Source organism: Penaeus monodon, chromosome 39 (assembly GCF_015228065.2).
Source record: "Penaeus monodon isolate SGIC_2016 chromosome 39, NSTDA_Pmon_1, whole genome shotgun sequence".
NCBI lineage: Eukaryota > Metazoa > Arthropoda > Malacostraca > Decapoda > Penaeidae > Penaeus > Penaeus monodon.
Window position 1 is genome coordinate 28,332,524 of NC_051424.1, and position 7,057 is coordinate 28,339,580.

The 7,057-nt window shown below is 44.6% G+C and overlaps 1 protein-coding gene across 1 annotated transcript in view; it reads right to left on the minus strand.

Moving 5' to 3' along the window:
• LOC119597420 overlaps positions 1–7,057 on the minus strand; it is a 29,779-nt gene that overhangs the window by 22,405 nt on the left and 317 nt on the right. The window lies entirely within an intron of this gene.

The window sequence follows — 7,057 nt, forward strand, 5'->3', positions numbered from 1 at the left end:
CCCTCCCCCAGGTGCCATCTCCCTCCCCCCCCCCCCCCCGAATTCACTCTCCTACTAGGTGCCATCTCTCCTTGCTCTCGACCCCCTAAGAATCCTTTGACCTCAACCCCTACGCCTCTCTGCACCACTCCATTATCCTCCCCAAAAGCCCACCCTCCCGTGGTCCCCCTTCCCCCTTCTCTCTTTCCCCTCCACACACACCCTTTCCACTTCCCCCAAATTATTCTTCCCCCAAATTCTTCTTCCCCTTCCTTTCTGCCCTCCCCCTCCCCAATCCCCCCCTTTTCCTTTCCCATGCTCACCCCATTCTCCCGCACCCCCTCCTCCTCCCCCATCCCCCACCAGTATGACATTGATACGTAGAGACAGACCGACTGACATAGGGAGAGGTGGCGGTGTCCTCAACCTGACTTAGTTGTTGAACATAGCTCAGACCTGACACAGACTGTGAGATCACCTGAATTCAACTAAACATTTCTAACTGTAAATCACTTTTGCTTTCTGCTTTTTACAGACCTCCTCCTTCCAACACAAAATACTTACAGAACCTTCACACATCTCTCACTCGTATCACTCCAAAAGCCTTTGGATCGCAGGTGATTTCAACCTCTCCGACATCCCCTTTTGACCCCATCGACGCAGACATCCCAAACCCCATTATCCCCCACACGAACGGGCGCCTGTTGCATGACACCTTCATTGACATCATATGTACATTCGCACTCACGCAAACAGTACTCAAAACAACGCAAACCCAAGTCACCACACGCCCCACTGGCGACGGACCACTGCCCACACACTAGATCTCTTCCTCACAAACAACACACTCCATATGACAAACACCGAGGTTGTTCCAGGACCAAGTGACCACGACATCGTTCTTGTTGACGCAAACCTCCGACCGACCAGACGTCCTCTACCTCTCCCTCTCCCTCATCCTCTCCTTCTCCCTCTCCCTCTCCCTCTCCCTCATCCTCTCCCCTCTCCCTCTCCCTCGTGCAGACGTGGACCTATTTTGCTCTACTCTAGAGCCGACACAGACTTGATCATAAGAGACATGGCGACTTACAGAGATAACTTTCTGTCTTCTGACCCCTACTCCCGACCCCTTGAAAACTGGAAAAGCCTGAGACACTTCATACACACATCCATCAGAAATCACATTCCACAAAAAACACCTTCGAGTAGGTACACACTCCCCTGGTTCTCCGGAGGTCTACACAAACAACATCGAAAAAAGACTCTACAGATGCGCGCGGTCAGACAACACACCAGAAAATTGGGCCGATTTCAAATCTTTCCAATAAACATTTGCCAAAAACAAAAGGCTGAAAATAAACACATTAGGAAATGTGAAGCAGACAATGTAAGAAACAGCCCTAGACACTTCTTTAAGTTCAAGATGCGCAAACAGGTCACCACTAACAAGATTACCTACATCACACAAGCATAACAAATACATGAAACGCTCACAACCAGCAATACATAACATACCACGCCAATGCAGATCCTTACAAACACTCGTACTTTCCACACACCATTCGTGACTGGAATAGGCTCCCACAACACACAATACACTCAAACAAAGCAGACACATTTCACCAGCTTACACTAGTACACCTAAGTACACCATACATAATACTCCAAAGCAACCAACCTAAGTGTGATATCTGCTAATTTCTAGCGACCTACACTTCAACAACATTGATATTAAGATTGAGATAAAGTGGAAGTGTCGGATGCAGAGAGGGGCGTGTCGCAGTTTGGAAGATGGAAGTCCCATTTCCTAGGGTACCTTGTCCGTGTCATGTTCACAGTGTGCTTTCCAGAAGTTTTTGAGCACCTCCACCCAATTTCTGGCTGCGGCAAAGTTGTTTCCATTCCGCCCCAAAGGTCAAACAAATCATTATTGGGTTTTATTACATGGTCGGAAAGCAACGTGTGAATACCAAGGGTTCCAGACATGGAGCCCTTCCTTCTAGGGGAGTGGTTATATGGTTGGAATATTGCCTGTAATTACCACGTGTGCAGGGCAGGGCTCCCTGGGTGAAGTTTTAGGTTGGTTATGTGGTTGGAACATTGGGATAGACATCTCATGGGAATCCAGGTTGGTTAGATGTCGGTATGGATTCCGTAAATTAAAAAGTTCGGGAGCAAGCCATCGGGTCCTCTTTCTCTGGGGGATTTCCCCATTAGGGGTGGGAGCCCTTATCCCTTCCTGCCAGGTTCTCCCTACGGAGGCATCCCCCGGGGCCCTTTCCCCCGGGGATATCCCTACCGGAGGCAAACCCCTCGCTTGCGCCATTTCCCTACAAGGCAAGTCCACTGGAGTATCCAACTTTTTTTAAAAATACTGAAGCTTAACTCTGGGGCAGCATGCGAGAAATGATTTACCGGTGATTACTTTTGGATGGGCTTTGAGAAGAGTTTCCCATCCGAGGTAGCCCACTAGATGGCCTTTCTAGCAGATAGACTGGGACAACCTTTTAGTGTGTCTCCACTATCGTCTCCACTAAATTTAGCCACCAACCCAAACATGGTTAAATTTTCCCAACTTGCTCTCATTCAATTTCTACTTTCTTTTCTAATAACTCACTTTTTTTTACTTTTTTCCCAATTACTCGAGAAATATATTCCAAATACCGAAGATAAATGTACTTCCCGACCCAAACTAACATCAATCATATATCAATTATTGTTATTTTTCCCCTTCTCTCGCGCTCATAAATCCCTTCTTCAAAAATTAAAAGCCGTTCTTAAAAATAAATTGCAGAACCGTTGCTTTCTTTCAATGTTTTAAAAAGATTTTTAGAAATGCCCTTTAAAAATTTTCCAAGCAAACCGGGCTTTTTCTTGTGCCCTTTCCCGGGGAAATCTTTTTAGGAGAAGTCTACTCGCCCTCGTTTTGCAGTTCTGGGATGCCCTCGGATTTTTAAAGATATTAATACGCTCCGGGTTCCAAAGATAATTAATGTGCCTTTAGTATTTTTAACGAAATTTATAAAGCCTTCAGGGTTTCCTACTCGCAGTTGCCACGCATGTCTTCAGTAGTCAAACGTGTCATTGGGTCAGTCATTTTTCGTTAGACAGTACGATCTTTTGCGTGCGTTATAGCATATTTTTTAAATCTCCAAAAAATAAATTTTTAAAGAAAAGAAGACCCATAATAAAAATATTAGCTTTAATAAAAAAGGAAATAGCCCATTGAATGCGTATTTTAAATCGATACTAAATTTTTTTGGAATCACAGCGCCATCGTGACCTTCCCCCGTCATGTCACAGTATGTTAACTTGAAAAAGGTTTTAATGATAAAGGGGTTTTGAATGAAAACCCGGCGTTCCCCGATTTTCTAAATTTCCCAAAATTTTACAGCGCTATTCGATAAGACCAGGGCCAAAAGACTTTAATAGTACAGCCTTTAAAGTATGCCGTAAAAATTCTACGGAAGTTTGCCATCAAAACTACGGCCAGATCCCAACTTCGGGAAAGACGGGGCCAGTCGCCGACGTTATTTTCTAGAAAAACTATTTTACGTCTTTTACCCCCAAACCTCGCATCAAATTTTAACAATATTTCTAATCACAAAACCTCTTAATCCTTAAATTAAAAAGCGGCCGTCCAGAGATACTTGATAAACATTGTATGATAGCCCCGGGAACAGCAGGATATCAGGATGTTAAGGATACAATGACTTCAGAAAGAGGGCCACGAACTTTAACAGATCAGCAGGCTTAAATATTGGAACTGTCACCGAAACCCACAAGCAGAATAGAGTAAAAAAAGGGGCCCGGACATTGAGGGGAGTCCCGATGGAATCCTGTTTTGTAGACTACCAAACAGCTCACCTTAAAAATCTTTTTATGCTGCGCGAAGTTGCATACCCCCATCCTTTGGGGAAAAAAAGGGTCAAAAACCAAAGGTCAGTCGCACAAAACATATTCCCTGTGACTGTCGAGGAATGAAAATAAAAAACCCTGCTCATAAAAAACTAAGACCCATGGATATTGAAAAATTTTAAAGGGAATACACAAAATCCAAAAATCTGGGGGAAAAGATCGCTACAAGGGGAAATTTAAGTTTAGACTAGTTTGACATCAAAATAATGAGTTTCCCGGTCAGTGTTAACTTGCCACTGCAAGACATACTGCGAAAAAAAAAAAATGGTTGCGGTAAAATGTTTCAGGCAGATTATGGTAGTGTGCGTGAGACACTCTTTTTTTTTCTTTTTGTGGTGTAAGATCGCCGTATAAATTTTGAAGGATATGTTTTTTTTTTTTTTAGAATATAGCAAAAAACCGATCTCCAATTTAAATTTCCATAAAACATTGTAGTCATTTTCTCTTTTTAACACTCTTATACCAAAATTTACTTCCAATCTTTTTACTCTTGTTTTTTTTATTTCCTTTGGTCCTCATTTTTTTGTCAATAGTTTTTTAACTTTTTTAAAAAATTTTGTGTTTTACTATTTCGCATTACCCCCCTTTTCTTATTTTTTATTTTTAAAATACTTTTTTTCATTTTTTTTCTGGTGATTGCCGGGACATCGTTCCCATTACCGTAGGTACTGCTTTTCATGCACTAGCCAAGACCAATACTTTCAACGAAATGAGGGTAGTCAAATGGGGTGGGCAAGTTCAAAATACCCAGCTAGGGGCTGTCTCAGCCCAAAACAGGTCAAATTTTAAGCTGACTGCGAAAGTATCGTGCCTAACCAGAGGCATGGGGTTCTAGAGTACCAGGGCGAGTGGTAAAAGTTATGCAATATTTTCCGCACCATTTTACCAACGTCTTATTAACCCCAAGCCCCGAAGGCCTCATATAGTCTCTCTTTTTGCAACCACCAACCCGCTGACCCACCCCCCTGGTGTACACTCTTGCTGCAACTGAATATTTATACTTGAGATCCTGCTCATCGCCCAGAAATACTTGTTGCAGGCCACCGCCAGCTCTAGATGTCCAGCCCTGGAGTATTACAGTGTGGCCCTCCCCCGTCTGATTAGACTTGCGACACCCTGACCAACTCGATCCGCCTGTGCCGAGCAGTAGACTCTAGGGGAGCCCATGACCCCCCCTCAGCCACTGTCGTCCCCTCGCCGTCGCTAGCCCGCCGCGTTTTTTAGGGGGCCCGACACTGCTGAAGCCGTGTAATCAAAAGACCGTGTTTTGGCATGAGAGCAAAACCCTTAAACTGGTCCCCTTTGGGGAGAACAACCGGGGCCCTCTGGCGTCCGGGCGGATTTAGGGAAACGCCCAAACAAACCCAAATTCACTCTTTAGAAGTAGTATTCGCAAAAAAAGTGTCTTTTCTCTTTCCCAAAAAATATGACACCACAAGGAAAACGACGGAAAAAAGGGCTGTGAGCTCGTCCTGATATCGGTATCCCTGCTCACATAAGTATGATCCAAGTAACCTAAATCCTAAATCAACTCCATGATAACGAGGAAGCTGTCTAATGGTTCAAGGAAATTAAGGAGAGTTTAAAGGTTTTGCAGTGTCAAAAACTTAATATTTTGTATTATCGACAAAAGCTTGGTGAACATTGGCAAGTCTACATGGCATTTATACCACTAAAACCGCTGTTAACTGGCGTCCGTCTGCAGAGCGCAATTGCTTCCATACTGTAATTACTATGGCAACTACGATATGCCGATTCCAGATATGATCTTGGGTGAAGTCTGTACCCATGTGTAAGACACGTGAGTTGGGAGCACCACTTCGCCAGATGTAAGCGAGTGGCCACCGCAAGCCACCAGAATATGAGTGACACGAGAGATTAGGAGCACCGCGTCACCAAATGAAAGCGAGACGAGAGATGGACTTGGGTGGGTCAGTGAAAAGGGGCTTAGCTTGCTGGTTTATTCTTGAAGACAGGTATGAGACCCCCCAAGAGACCCCCGTGTCCCCAGGTGGAGGACGAGGTGGTGGAGTTGGACCCTGTGTGGCTTGGGCTGTCTGCTGTCTCCCCCTTCTGCCTTACGGACGTGTCCTTTTATGCGGCGGTTCCCTTCAAGGGCGGATGTTTGTTCCTGTGCGAAAAGAGAAAGCCAGGTTGCATCTGCGTCCTGCCCAAGGAGAAGGGCAGCTACTTGGACAGAGGTGTGAAGTATACATCCGGTATTGCTACGTATTGTTAACACCATGACTACCTAGTCACTCTTAATAGGGTTCAGATCTGGCGATTTGGGTGGATGTGGCAAAAGCGTAATCTCGGGATTTTGCTGAAACCACTCCTTCATAATACTGCTCTTGTGGTTGGGGCTATTATCCTGGACGACATCAGTCAACTCCCCCACCCCGCTCCTGTGCATCACAGACCAGCAGTGATGCGGCCACTCCTCGCCATTGCACCACACGTTTTCTTTCCATGCCTGTAAAATCAGAAAAGTATTTATAGAACTTGCATGCATAATTATGCTTTATATTCTATTATATCACCATTTAAATTGTTGTTAAAGTATCAAACTGATTAACAGGTGTTTACCAGTTACCACACATTTACTCCCCCATTGCCCTCCTGATGAAGGTTTTCTCGTCACAGAAAATGACGTTTTTCCTTAAAGAAGCGGGCTCTTCTCTGCCGAGCATACTGCAGTCCCTTTTCTTTGTTCTGTGCAGTTAAGAAGGGCCTGTGAGCTGGGACGCGGCCGTGGAAGCCCTGCTCTTTGTGACAGTTTCGGATAGTCTGCATGCTACAGCGTAATGCAAAGTCCAGCTAGATGTTGCCAGCAGTTACGGCTGGTTTTAAAAAGTAATGAAAATAAATAAGAAGAAAATAGCTCCCTGTAAGGCGACGTGGCATCTAACTACCAGCCATGCCCTCTTCTCAAACCTAGTCAGCTGTGAGGGAATGATACCACTTAATATCAAATGGTTTTCATTAGCTCATGGTATTCATCACCCTTTAATGCAAGCTTCATATTTGTCTTCAATATTGAGTTATGGTTTTGAATGACATTTACCTGACCTCCTTCTGTCGTGCATCTTGGCGCCACTGGTTAGTTCAGTTTGGGCCCAGTTTCTAGAGTTAGACCCACAGACCGCTTGGTTCGAAATAA